A 14616-nucleotide genomic window follows, 5' to 3' on the forward strand; every position below is an offset into this window, starting at 1 on the left:
TCTGAAATTGTTACACTAAATGTTGAGTCCAGAAGGCTGCAAATGCTGATCCTCAAGCTTCCATTGGGCTTCGTTAGAACAGTGTAGGAGGCCAAGGACAGAGAGGTCTGAGAGAAAGGCGGATGTAGAATTAAAATGGCAAGCGACCGGAAGCTCACTTGTGGACTAAATGGAGGTGTTCAGCAAAGCGGTCACCCAATCTGCGCTTGGTCTCCCCAGTATAGAGGAGACCGCATCGTGAGCAGCAAATACGGTATACTAAATTAATAAAAGTACAAATAAATCGCAGTTTCACCTGGAATGAATGTTTGGGGCTCTGGACAGTAGGAAGGGTGGAGATAAAAGGGCAGGTATTGCATCTTCTGTGTATGGGAAAGTGCTGTGTGAAAGGGAGCAGCTGTTGGGGGTGATTGAGGAGTGGACAAGGGTGCCGTGGAGGGAACAGTCCCTTCGGAATGCTGAAAGGGGAGGGAAAGATGTGTTTGGTGTTAGCATTGTGCTAGAGGTGGCAGAAATGGCAGAGGATGATCCATTGAATGTGAAGGCTGGTGCGATGGAAAGTGAGGACAAGGGGAACCCTATCGTGGTTCTGGGAGGGAGGGGACGTGCTGAGGGCAGAAGTGCAGGAAATGGGATGGACACGGTTGAGGGCCCTGTCAACCACAGTGATGGGGAATCCTTAGTTGAGGAAAAAGGAGGGCCTTTCGGAAGCACTGGTGTGGAAGGTGGCATCGACAGAACTGATGTGACAGACGGAGAAACTGCGAGAATGGAATGGAGTGCATACAGGATGAGAGGTTGGAGGAACTGCCATTAAGGTAGCTGTGGGAGTCAGTTAACAGCCTATCCCCAGAAATGGAGACAGAGAAGTTGATGAAGGGAAGGGAAGTGTTGGAGGTGGTCTATGTAAAGGCGAGGGAGAGGTGGAAATTGGAAGCAATGTTGATGCCATTTTCCAGTTCGGGGCGAGAGCAGGAAGCAGCACCGATACATTTATCAATGTACCGGAAAAAGAGATGTGGGAGGGGACCTGAGCAGGACTGGAACAAAGAATGTTCCACATATCCCATGAAAAGGCAGGCATAGCTAGGACTCATACATGTTCCCACAGCAACAGTTTAATTTGGAGGAAGTGAGCGGCGTCAAAGGAAAAATTGTTCAAAGTAAGAATAAGTTCATCCAGGAGGAGGAGGGTGGTGGAGGGGGACTGGTTAGTCCTGTTTTCAAGGACGAAGCTGAGGGTCCTTAGGCCGACCTAGTGGAGGATAGAGGTGTAGAGGGACTGGACATCCATGCTGAGTATTTCCAGCTTTTTCTGTTTTTATTTCAGATTTCCAGCAGCCACAGTATTTCGCTTTGGCGTTTATTTATCTATCAGTTAGTGGCCCAAAATTCCAATTTGTTTTGGTGCACAAGTGGTGTGGTTCTGAGTAGCGGACTGGAATCTGGGACACAAGCCAGCCATGCTTGAGTTATACCCTTTCGATTATATTTGCCAGCTTCCTGTAGAATTGGCTGCTGGCAGAAGATGCACCCCTCCCCAACGTGGTGCATGCATGCAAGTTATAGGAAAATGAGGGCCAAATTTTGTTTGATGACGTACCTGTGAAGCACCTTGTGACGGTTTACTATGTTAAGAACATAAGAACATAAGAAATAGGAGCAGGAGTAGGCCATTTGGCCCCTCGAGCCTGCTCCGCCATTCAGTAAGTTCATGGCTGATCTGATCATGGACTCAGCTCCACTTTCCTGCCCGCTCCCCATAACCCTTTATTCCCTTATCACTCAAAAATCTGTCTATCTCCGCAGATCCAGAAATGTTGCCATTTACACCTGAATTGCATCTGACTTAAAGCAGGCTTGTCGAAAAGTGTTACCTGCACAACTTGTCAAAGTGGTTAAATTCACAGGCTTTGTCGACAACCGTTGTCTGAACCATTAGCTTTGACTGAAATAATTCGAAAAATCTTCTCTCAGCTGTGCAATTAAGAAAGGATTCTGTCAGCTGGCTTTACAGATCACGCTATTGCCTCGATAATGTCTCAGAATGGGCCTGCTTAAAGAGGCAATAGATTAATAAGGAAGTATAGAAGTCACTGTCTCCTGTTGATAAGTGAACTCTGATCATTCTCTCAAATGTAAAAAAATAAAGATCTGAACACTGGATTTCATAGCACAAAGTAGTTTTACTGTGTGTGCATATATGATTATTTATAGGAAGTACAGGTTTTTACCATCGTGCCTAACGATTGGTGCCTCTTTGGAACATAGGTATAGAAGTAGGCCACTCAGACCCTTGAGCTGGTTCTGCCATCCAGCTAGATCAATTGAGACGTTTACATAACAAAAAATCTAGCGAACTCAGTCTTGAAAATTTCAATTAACCCAGCATCCTTAGCCTTTGGCCACATCGTCCACATGCCCGACGCGAGACTCCCAAAGCAAGCACTCTATTCAGAACTCCTACATGGCAGGCGAGCCCCAGGTGGGCAAAGGAAACATTCAAAGCCTCCTTGATAAAGTGCAATAACCCCACCGGCACCTGGAAATCCCTGGCCAAAGACCGCCCTAAGTCGAGGAAGAGCATCTGGGAGGGCGCTGAGCACCTCGAGTCTCATTGCCGAGACCATGCAAGCGCAGGCAGCAGAAGGAGCGTGCGGCAAACCAGACTCCCCACCCACCCTTTCCTCCAACGACTGTCTGTCCCACCTGTGACAGAGACTGTAATTCGCACATTGAACTGTTCAGTCACCTGAGAACTCACTTTTGGAGTGGAAGCAAGTCTTCCTCGATTTCGAGGGACTGCATATGATGATGATGATGATGATGAGCCTTTAGAGGAAGAGAGTTGCATATTTCCATTACCCTTTGTGAAAAAATATTTCCTGACATCACTCCTAAATGCCTATCAGATGGTGGGTCTTTGTTCCCTCACCCCAAACAGACCTTCCCTCTTGCTTTCTATCTCTTTAATAAGGACATGCAGATCAAGCTACCTGGAGTTTGGTGCTCACTTCTTTGAGCTTGCTGCCATCCTTCTCGGCCAGGCTGTCCGTTTTCTCCAATGCTGTCATTGCCCTTCACGCAGTATGAGGTAATATATCCGACTGCACCAGGTCTCTGCGGCTCCTCCAGGTATTTTCAGGCCACCATCTCCACCGCCCCCCCCACCCCCGCAACATTATGTATTCTTGACTGCATTGAGGTGTTAACTTGCCTTCTCCCCCACCCTGCTATTAGGCTGCAGAGTGACTTGGATAGGTTAGGTGAGTGGGCAAATGCATGGCAGATGAAGTATAATGTGGATAAATGTGAAGTTATCCACTTTGGTGGTAAAAACAGAGAGACAGACTATTATCTGAATGGTGACAGATTAGGAAAAGGGAAGGTGCAACGAGACCTGGGTGTCATGGTACAGCAGGCGGTTAAGAAAGCAAATGGCATGTTGGCCTTCATAGCGAGGGGATTTGAATACAGGGGCAGGGAGGTGTTGCTACAGTTGTACAGGGCCTTGGTGAGGCCACACCTGGAGTATTGTGTACAGTTTTGGTCTCCTAACTTGAGGAAGGACATTCTTGCTATTGAGGGAGTGCAGCGAAGGTTCACCAGACTGATTCCCGGGATGGCGGGACTGACCTATCAAGAAAGATTGGATCAACTGGGCTTGTATTCACTGGAGTTCAGAAGAATGAGAGGGGACCTCATAGAAACGTTTAAAATTCTGACGGGTTTAGACAGGTTAGATGCAGAAAGAATGTTCCCAATGTTGGGGAAGTCCAGAACCAGGGGTCACAGTCTGAGGATAAGGGGTAAGCCATTTAGGACCGAGATGAGGAGAAACTTCTTCACCCAGAGAGTGGTGAACCTGTGGAATTCTCTACCACAGAAAGTAGTTGAGGCCAATTCACTAAATATATTCAAAAGGGAGTTAGATGAAGTCCTTACTACTCGGGGGATCAAGGGTTATGGCGAGAAAGCAGGAAGGGGGTACTGAAGTTTCATGTTCAGCCATGAACTCATTGAATAGCGGTGCAGGCTAGAAGGGCTGAATGGCCTGCTCCTGCACCTATTTTCTATGTTTCTATGTTTCTGCCCCGTGCATGCTGCAGACAGCCAGCTAGCCAGGAACGAAAATTGAATGGCTTCTATAATGGGTGGGCAATCTACTTGTCATATTACCACCCAGATGGCGAAGAAAAAAAACTACCCCAATGTGTTCAAGGCATTGGGGGTCATTTTAATCCAACTCACCGGGCGGGAGACCCACAGGATCGGGTGGAACGCCAGTTTTACACCCCGCCCAATATTACTCTCCACTGACTTTGATGCAAGTAAAATCGGGTTTGGGGTGTTTAGTCAGTGTTGTCCCCGATCCTTAACCCTTTAGTGTCTAGGTGCACCACATGAAGACGCTGCAGGTCCAATGTTTAATCCCTTGTTCGTGCTGTTGACTGATGTTAGCCAGGATGATGTTGCAATCATTCTCCACGTCCTTGGGCTGAGAAAACTAAAATCTGCCTGGGCTGCTACAGCTGTTCACTATCCAGTGACCCCTTGCTGCCAAATTCGTCTGTAAACGGAAGGGGAAGACAGGATCAGTTTCGGGCCTGATACTCCTCCCACAGACTATTCTGCTGGTACTCATAGACCAGCCACATGCATGAAAAGAACTGCCAGCACCTGTAGAGCCTTACCCGAACTTGAGTTACTAGCTTCAGGAAAGGAGAAAAGAAAAGGGAAGAGAAGTAGAGGAAATTTGCAAGAGAGGAAGATGGACGGCAAGTACAACAGTCTACAACACAAGATCTAATGGCCCAGAAATCCCGGTCAGCTGCTTCCCGCGGGCGATCAGGTAAAAAACTTTTAAAAAATGCGCACTTACCTTATCCTGCTGCACCCACTCGAGTTTCCAGTCCTGCGGCCTCCTCTGACTGCACGTCGCAGTGTGTGCACATCAGGACATGCGCAGGCCTGGTGCTGGAGTCACATGGCTCTGGGCAGCCAATCAGGTTAAGTATGTTCTCATTCATAATAATGGCAACTCCGTAAGTTGGAGTTCCCATTATTATGAATGAGAAACAGCCCCCAAAACACCACAAAACCGATAATAAAAAATAGAAAAAATACACCACATATTTCTATTAATTTAAATTAAAGTTATTTATGTATTTAAAAAATATATATTTTTCCGATTTTTAAAGAAGTTTTTAAAAATATGGATTAAAATAAACTTACCGTAGTAGGCAGGGTTTTTAACAATAAAATGTGTTTTTATAATTTTATTTTAAAATGTTTTTGTGTATTTTAAAAATCTTATGCCTGTAAAAGTAGGCTATGTGCGTGTTTTTATCAGGCACAAGAGTTTTCAGGACATCTGCTGGGCAAGATATGGGTAAATCCCACAATCTTACCCTGACAAATGTCCTCGCTCCCACGATAGATAAGGGAGAACCAGTGGATGTAGTGTATTTGGGTTTTCAGAAGGCCTTTGATAAAGTCCCAAATAAGAGGTTAGTGTGCAAAATTAAAGCACATAGGATTGGGGATAATGTATTGGCATGGATTGATAATTGGTTAACTGACAGGAAACAGAGAGTAGGAGTAAACGGGTCTTTTTCAGGGTGGCGGGCAGTGACTAGTGGGATACCACAGGGATCAGTGCTTGGGCCCCAGCTATTCACAATATATATATAAATGATTTGGATGTGGGAACCAAATGTAATATTTCCCAGTTTGCTGACGACATAAAACTAGTTGGGATTGTGAGTTGTGAGGAGGATGCAAAGACGCTGCAAGGCGATTTAGATAGGTTGAGTGAGTGGGCAAACACATGGCAGATGCAGTATAACATGGATAAATGTGAAGTTATCTACTTTGATAGGAAAAACATAAGGACAAAGTATTATTTAAATGGTAATGGCTTGGGAAGTGTTGATGTACAGAGGGACTTGGGTGTCCTTGTACACCAGTCATTGAAGGCAAACATGCAGGTGCAGTAAGCAGTTAGGAAGGCAAATGGTATGCTGGCCTTCATTACAAGAGGATTTAAGTACAGGAGCAAGGATGCCTTACTACAATTGTACAGGGCCTTGGTGAGACTGCATCTGGAGTATTGTGTTCAGTTTTGGTCTCCTTACCAAAGAAAGGACATACTTGCCATAGAGGGAGTGCAGTGAAGGTTCACCAGATTGATTCCTGGGATGGCAGGACTGTCTTATGAGGAGAGATTGGGTCGACTAGGCTGTATTCAGTAGAGTTTAGAAGAATGAGAGGGGATCTCATTGAAACGTATAAAATTCTGACTGGGTTGGATAGACTGGATGCGGGGAGAATGTTTTCGCTGGCTGGGAAGTCTAGAACAAGGGGTCACAGTCTCAGGACACGGGGTAGGAAATTTAGGACCGAGATGAGGAGAAAATTTTTCACTCAGAGGGTGGTGAACCTGTGGAATTCTCGACCACAGAAGGCTGTGGATGCCAAGTAACTGAATATATTTAAGAGGGAGATAGATAGAATTCTAGAAACAAAGGGCATCAAGGGGTATGGGGAAAAAGCGGAAATATGGTGTTAAGATAAAGGATCAGCCATGATCATATTGAATGCCGGTGCAGACTTGAAGGGCTGAATGGGCTACTACAGCTCCTATTTTCTATGTTTCTAAGATATGGAAGATCTGTCAAGCAGCTTGACAGATGGGAAAAGCTGGTTTTCAGCGCATGCGCATTGTGTGCTGAAAATCGGCTTTTGCAATGCTTTCCCGGGTCCGTAGACAATCCGTACGGACCAGGGAGGCTGGAATTTCTAACCCAATAATTGATAACACTCCTGTGAAGCACCTTGGGATATTTTCCTCTTCTTCTTCGGCAGTCCCCCGGAGTCGAGGATGACTTGCTTCCACACTAATATGAGTGATCAGGTGACTGATGAGACCAATGAGGGACTGACGGTCTTTGTCACAGGTGGGGCAGATGGTGGTTGGAGGGACAGGTGGGTGGGATGCTTGGGTTGTCATTAAAGACACGATATATATATATGCAAGTTGGTTTGTTGCAAACAATTTTTTTATCAGATGTGATGTTAGCCAGAAGCTGCTTGATACCATTCCAAATTTCTGTCATACTTCGAAACTATACAATTGTTATGCCATCCAAGATCCCAACAAATTGGGACAGATTGGATAGGTTGGGTTTGTTCTCCGTGGAACGGGGGAGGCTCAGAGGAGACCTCATTGAGGTGTATAAAATTTTGAGGGGCCTGGAAAATGTGGATAGCGAGGGCCTATTTCCCTTGGTGGATGGGGTCAATGACATAGAAACATAAAAACATAGAAAATAGGTGCAGGAGTAGGCCATTCGGCCCTTCGAGCCTGCACCGCCATTCAATGAGTTCATGGCTGAACATGCAACTTCAGTACCCCATTCCTGCTTTCTCGCCATACCCCTTGATCCCCCTAGTAGTAAGGACTACATCTAACTCCTTTTTGAATATATTTAGTGAATTGGCCTCAACAACTTTCTGTGGTAGAGAATTCCACAGGTTCACCACTCTCTGGGTGAAGAAGTTTCTCCTCATCTCGGTCCTAAATGGCTTACCCCTTATCCTTAGACTGTGACCCCTGGTTCTGGACTTCCCCAACATTGGGAACATTCTTCCTGCATCTAACCTGTCTAAACCCGTCAGAATTTTAAACGTTTCTATGAGATCCCCTCTCATTCTTCTGAACTCCAGTGAATACAAGCCCAGTTGATCCAGTCTTTCTTAATATGTCAGTCCCGCCATCCCGGGAATCAGTATGGTGAACCTTTGCTGCACTCCCTCAATAGCAAGAATGTCCTTCCTCAAGTTAGGAGACCAAAACTGTACACAATACTCCAGGTGTGGCCTCACCAAGGCCCTGTACAACTTCAGCAACACCTCCCTGCCCCTGTACTCAAATCCCCTCGCTATGAAGGCCAACATGCCATTTGCTTTCTTAACTGCCTGCTGTACCTGCATGCCAACCTTCAATAACTGATGTACCATGACACCCAGGTCTCGTTGCACCTCCCCTTTTCCTAATCTGTCACCATTCAGATAATAGTCTGTCTCTCTGTTTTTACAACCAAAGTGGACAACCTCACATTTATCCACATTATACTTCATCTGCCATGCATTTGCCCACTCATCTAACCTATCCAAGTCACTCTGCAGCCTCATTGCATCCTCCTCGCAGCTCACACTGCCACCCAACTTAGTGTCATCCGCAAATTTGGAGATACTACATTTAATCGCCTCATCTAAATCATTAATGTACAGTGTAAACAGCTGGGGCCCCAGCACAGAACCTTGCGGTACCCCATTAGTCACTGCCTGCCATTCTGAAAAGTCCCCATTTACTCCTACTCTTTGCTTCCTGTCTGCCAACCAGTTCTCAATCCACGTCAGCACACTCCCCCAATCCCATGTGCTTTAACTTTGCACATTAATCTCTTGTGTGGGACCTTGGCAAAAGCCTTTTGAAAGTCCAAATACACCACATCAACTGGTTCTCCCTTGTCCACTCCACTGGAAACATCCTCAAAAAATTCCAGAAGATTTGTCAAGCATGGTTTCCCTTTCACAAATCCATGCTGACTTGGACCTATCATGTCACCTCTTTCCAAATGCGCTACTATGACATACTTAATAATTGATTCCATCATTTTACCCACTACCGATGTCAGGCTGACCGGTCTATAATTCCCTGTTTTCTCTCTCCCTCCTTTTTTTAAAAAGTGGGGTTACATTGGCTACCCTCCACTCCATAGGAACTGATCCAGAGTCTATGGAATGTTGGAAAATGACTGTCAATGCATCTGCTATTTCCAAGGCCACCTCCTTAAGTACTCTGAGATGCAGACCATCAGTCCCTGGGGATTTATCGGCCTTCAATCCCATCAATTTCCCCAACACAATTTCCCGACTAATAAGGATTTCCCTCAGTTCCTCCTTCTTACTAGACCCTCTGACCCCTTTTATATCCGGAAGGTTGTTTGTGACCTCCTTAGTGAATACCGAACCAAAGTACTTGTTCAATTGGTCTGCCATTTCTTTGTTACCAGTTATGACTTCCCCTGATTCTGACTGCAGGAGACCTACGTTTGTCTTTACTAACCTTTTTCTCTTTACATATCTATGGAATCTTTTATAGTCCATTTTAATGTTCCCTGCAAGCTTCCTCTCGTACTCAATTTTCCCTGCCCTAATCAAACGCTTTGTCCTCCTCTGCTGAGTTCTAAATTTCTCCCAGTCCACTGCTTCGCTGCTATTTCTGGCCAATTTGTATGCCAATTCCTTGGCTTTAATATTATCCCTGATTTCCCTTGATAGCCACGGTTGAGCCACCTTCTCTTTTTTATTTTTACGCCAGATAGGGATGTACAATTGTTGTAGTTCGTCCATGCGGTCTCTAAATGTCTGCCATTGCCCATCCACTGTCAACCCCTTAAGCATCATTCGCCAATCTATCCTCGCCAATTCACGCCTCATACCTTCAACGTTACCCTTCTTTAAGTTCTGGACCATGGTCTCTGAATTAACTGTTTCCTTCTCCATCCTAATGTAGAATTCCACCATATTATGGTCACTCTTCCCCAAGGGGCCTCGCACAACGAGATTGTTAATTAATCCTCTCTCATTACACAACACCCAGTCTAAGATGGCCTTCCGCCTAGTTGGTTCCTCGACATATTGGTCGAGAAAACCATCCCTTATGCACTCCAGGAAATCCTCCTCCACCGTATTGTTTCCAGTTTGGTTAGCCCAATATATATGCACCATTAAAGTCACCATGATAACTGCTGCACCTTTATTGCATGCACCCCTAATTTCCTGTTTGATGCCCTCCCCAACATCACTAGTACTGTTTGGTGGACTGTACACAACTCCCACTAGCGTTTTCTGCCCTTTGTTATTCCGTAGCTCCACCCATACCGATTCCACATCATCCAAGCTAATGTCCTTCTTTACAATTGCATTAATTTCCTCTTTAACCAGCAACGCCACCCCACCTCCTTTTCCTTTCTGTCTATCTTTCCAAATGTTGAATACCCTTGGATGTTGAGTTCCCAGCCTTGGTCACCCTGGAGCCATGTCTCCGTGATGCCAACCACATCGTATCCATTAACTGCTAACTGCACAGTTAATTCGTCCACCTTATTCCGAATACTCCTCGCACTTTTTATTACAGTTTGACCCTTTCGAATTTTGCTGTAAAGTGGTCCTTTTTGTTTTTTGCCTTGGGTTTCTCAGCCCTCCACTTTTACTCATCTCCTTTCTGTCTTTTGCTTCTGTCTCCATTTTGTTTCCCTCTGTCTCCCTGCATTGGTTCCCATCCCCCTGCCATATTAGTTTAACCCCTCCCCAACAGCACTAGCAGACACTCCCCCTAGGACATTGGTTCCGGTCCTGCCTAGGTGCAGACCGTCCGGTTTGTACTGGTCCCACCTCCCCCAGAACCGGTTCCAATGCCCCAGGATCATGCAACTTGAGTACCCCACTCCTGCCTTCTCTCTATACCCTTTGATCCCTTTAGCCGTAAGGGCCACATCTAACTCCCTTTTGAATATATCCAACGAACTGGACTCAATATTCTGTGGTAGAGAATTCCATAGGTTCACAATTCTCTAGGTGAAAAAGTTTCTCCTCATCTCGGTCCTATGTGGCTTACCCCTTATCCTTAGACTGTGATCCCTGGTTCTGGACTTGCCCAATATCGGGAACATTCTTTCTGCATCTAACCTGTGCAATCCCGTCAGAAATGTATCTGTTTCTGTGAGATTCCCTCTCATTCTTCTAAATTCCAGTGAATATAAGCCTCGTCGATCCAGTCTTTCTTCATATGTCAGTCCTGCCATTCCGGGCATCAGTCTGGTGAACCTTCGCTGCACTCCCTCAATAGCAAGAATGTCCTTCCTCAGATTAGGAGACCAAAACTGCACACAATACTCAAGGTGTGGTCTCATCAAGGCCCTGTATAACTGCAGCAAGACCTCCCTGCTCCTATACTCAAATCCTCTCGCTATGAAGGTCAACATCCCATTTGCTTTCTGAACTGGATGCTGTACCTGCATGCCTACTTTCAATGACTGATGTACCATGACACCCAGGTCTCGTTGCACCTCCCCTTTTCCAAATCTGTCACCATTCAGATAATAATCTGCCTTCCTGTTTTTGCCACCAAAGTGGATAACCTCACACTTATCCACATTATACTGCATCTGCCATGCATTTGCCCACTCACCTAACCTATCCAAGTCACCCTGCAGCCTCTTAGCATCCTCCTCACTGCTCACACTACCACCCAGCTTAGTGTCATCTGCAAACTTAGAGATATTACATTCAATTCCTTTGTTTAAATCATGAATATATATTGTAAATAGCTGGGGTCCTAGCACTGAACTATGCGGTACCCCACTAGTCACTGCCTGCCATTCTGAAAAGGACCTGTTTATTCCCACTCTTTTCTTCCTGTCTGCCAACCAGTTCTCTATCCACATCAATACATTATTCCCAATCCCATGTGCCTTAATTTTGCACTCTAATTTCTTGTCTGGGACCTTGTCAAAAGCCTTTTGAAAGAGCAAATACACCACATTCACTGGTTCTCCCTTATCTCTACTAGTTACATCCTCAAAAATTTCTAGAAGATTTGTCAAGCATGATTTCCCTTTCATAAATCTATGCTGAGTTGGACCGATCCTGTCACTGCTTTCCAAATGTGCTGCTGTTTCATCTTTAATAATTGATTCCAACATTTTCCCCACTACCAATGTCAGGCTAACCGGTCAATAATTCCCTGTTTTCTCTCTCCCTCCTTTTTTAAAAAGTGGGGTTACATTAACTACCCTCCAAGCCATAGGAACTGATCCAGAGTCTATGGAATGCTGGAAAATGACCACCAATGCATCTACTATTTCTAGGGCCATTTCCTTAAGTGGTTGGTTTTAAAGTGGTTGGTGGAAGGTTTAGAGGTGATTTGAGGGGAAGCTTCTTCATGCAGAGGGCAGTGGGGGTCTGGAACTCACTGCCTGGAAGGGTGGTAGAGGCAGAAACCCTCACCACATTTAAAAGATGCTTGGATAGGCACTTGAAGTACCGTAACCTGCAGGGTTACAAACCTAGAGCTGGTAAGTGGGATTGGACTGGATAACCTCTTGTTGACTGGCACAGATACAATGATGGTAAGTACTTCAGTGAATCGAATATGGCCGGAGTGATCTCCTGGACTAGTTTTGATTGCCTGGATAGATCGGAGAGGAATTTTCCCAGCTTTTTTTGTACAATTGGCCTTGGTTTTTGTCTTGTTTTTTGCCTCTCCCAGGAGCTCGCATGCATCCGGTTGGGGTGTAATATGTTGCGATGCATGGGGTGTCACAGTTGTGTCGGGTGGCTGGTTGGGCCAGATGCTCTTTACCTTTCTGCCATTGTTCATTGTTCATAGGTTTATATGTAGCCTTCAGGGCTGCTGACCGAGGGCCGTGTTGTTCTTTGTCGGCCGGCGCAGCTACAATGGGCTGAACTGACCTTCTTCTGTGCTGTAGATTTCTATGTTTCTTTGGGCCTAAAATTGATGCACTCACCAGCCACTGCCACCAACTACTGCCCACTGCCACCGACATTCCTCTGCTCGAACCGCCCAGTACCACTTTTGATGTGGGTTGGAGCAGGCGGGAGGGGAGAGCCGCCGGGAAGCGCCCACCGACGTCAGCGGACGGCCGATGCACGCAAGTACACTCCTGCCTGCCGGGATGCCAGATTCATGCGAGCGGGAGTCACGGCAGTGGACCGCTTAGTACAGGCAGCTCTAGAAACATAGAAACATAGAAAATAGGTGCAGGAGTAGGCCATTCAGCCCTTCTAGCCTGCACCGCCATTCAATGAGTTCATGGCTGAACATTCAACTTCAGTACCCCATTCCTGCTTTCTCGCCATACCCCTTGATCCCCCTTGGTAAGTGTGAAGATGGGGGAAAACAGGTTAGTGACATTTTTTTAATTTATTTCTGTGCAGGGACTTACCTGGATGGGATCTCCCAAAGGTCATCGGATGTTTTTTTTTATGCTTTTTATTTTTAGATGTTCGACCCTCCGTGGGCCCGACTCCATCCTCAGCGGCACTTGGGCGGCAAGCGCCTTTGCCGCCGAGAGTGAGAGCTCCCGCCAGCTCCCGCCCAGATTGGCAGCGTACGTCGCTGCTTTGCTGCCCGCCAACCTTCGAGGGACCTGGGTGATGAAAACTGCACCCAAAGCATGGTCAGGGACCTCGGCGGCCATCGGCAGTCCGTTGGGTGGCACTTGGGTGGGCGAGGGCCTTCACCAAATTCAGGACCAAATATTTCTAAAATAATTTTTTGGTTGCAAACAAAATGGTAATTGTTCATGCTTTAAGGAGCTCGGGGAATGTGCCTTTAGATGAAGCTCAAATGAGCTAAAGATGTTCATCGGAACTTTAAAAAGTACAGGACGGGAAACAACTACGCCAAACATCAATCACCTCTCAATTGACCACTTCTGGAAAACCAAGTATCAACAACTGTAGGAGGTTTTTCTGTCTATATAGCGGCCATAAATGTAAGATAGTCATTAATAAATCCCATAGCGAATTCAGGATAAGGATCTTTACCCAGTGAGTGATTAAAAAGTAGAACTTGCTATCACAAGGAGTAGTTGAGGCAACTAGCAGAGATGCATTTAAGGGGAAGCTAGATAAACACATGAGGGAGAAAGGAATAGAAGATTATGCTAATTAGCTTAAACGAAGAGGGCTGGGAGGAGGCTGGTGTGGAGCATAAACACCGCCATGGACTAGTTGGGCTGAATGGCTTGTTTTTGTGCTGTGCATTCTATGAAGTTCTATGTCTGTTTGTGGTTGATCCAATTTATGTAGCTGTAATTGAAGCGGCTGATTGGGATGATAAGCCTTAGCACAAGATAGAATTCTGTCAGTGGCATCTGACAGGTAAGCAAAGACATAGATGCCAGCGGGTGAAATGAGGGTGTTAAAGACTTTTCATCTTCTTGAGCGTTTCGACAGTCCACAAGATTTTGAAGGCGTTCAGTTTTTAATCTTGCCTGTAGGAGTTTACCGAACCATGTTTGAGATATGGAACAGCTGCACAGCCATCTGTGTTACAGTCAGCCCCCAAAAACCCATCATGGTCAGGGATGGATTCAGATTCATTCAATACCTTGTCGGTTATAAATGATTCATACATAATGTGTACATCAGAACTGTTAGAAATTATCACCGGTGAACAATGGGATAGCCTAAAAGCCACAATTGTTGGTGTAATATATTGTTTAATGTTAATATCTGTACAGGCACAGCTGCCAGTTCCCAATAGATTCAGTCACCTGAATACACATTCAAATGCCAGAATAATCAGATTATGGGAAGGGGGGAGGATTTCATTTTGACTTTGGGCAAGAATATAAAATGGCCGATATCAAATTGGCCGCATATTATATGCTCCGTCTGATTTTTCCTTCCATTGACTTCAATCAGTTGGTGTATAGAGTGAGTGGCTCACTCAAAGTGAAAATGACTCCCATCGGGTTTGTGACCCCCTTCACTTCCTCACTGCAGTTTCTTAGCATA

This window comes from Pristiophorus japonicus, chromosome 5, assembly GCF_044704955.1.
Source record: "Pristiophorus japonicus isolate sPriJap1 chromosome 5, sPriJap1.hap1, whole genome shotgun sequence".
In the NCBI taxonomy this organism is placed as follows: domain Eukaryota; kingdom Metazoa; phylum Chordata; class Chondrichthyes; family Pristiophoridae; genus Pristiophorus; species Pristiophorus japonicus.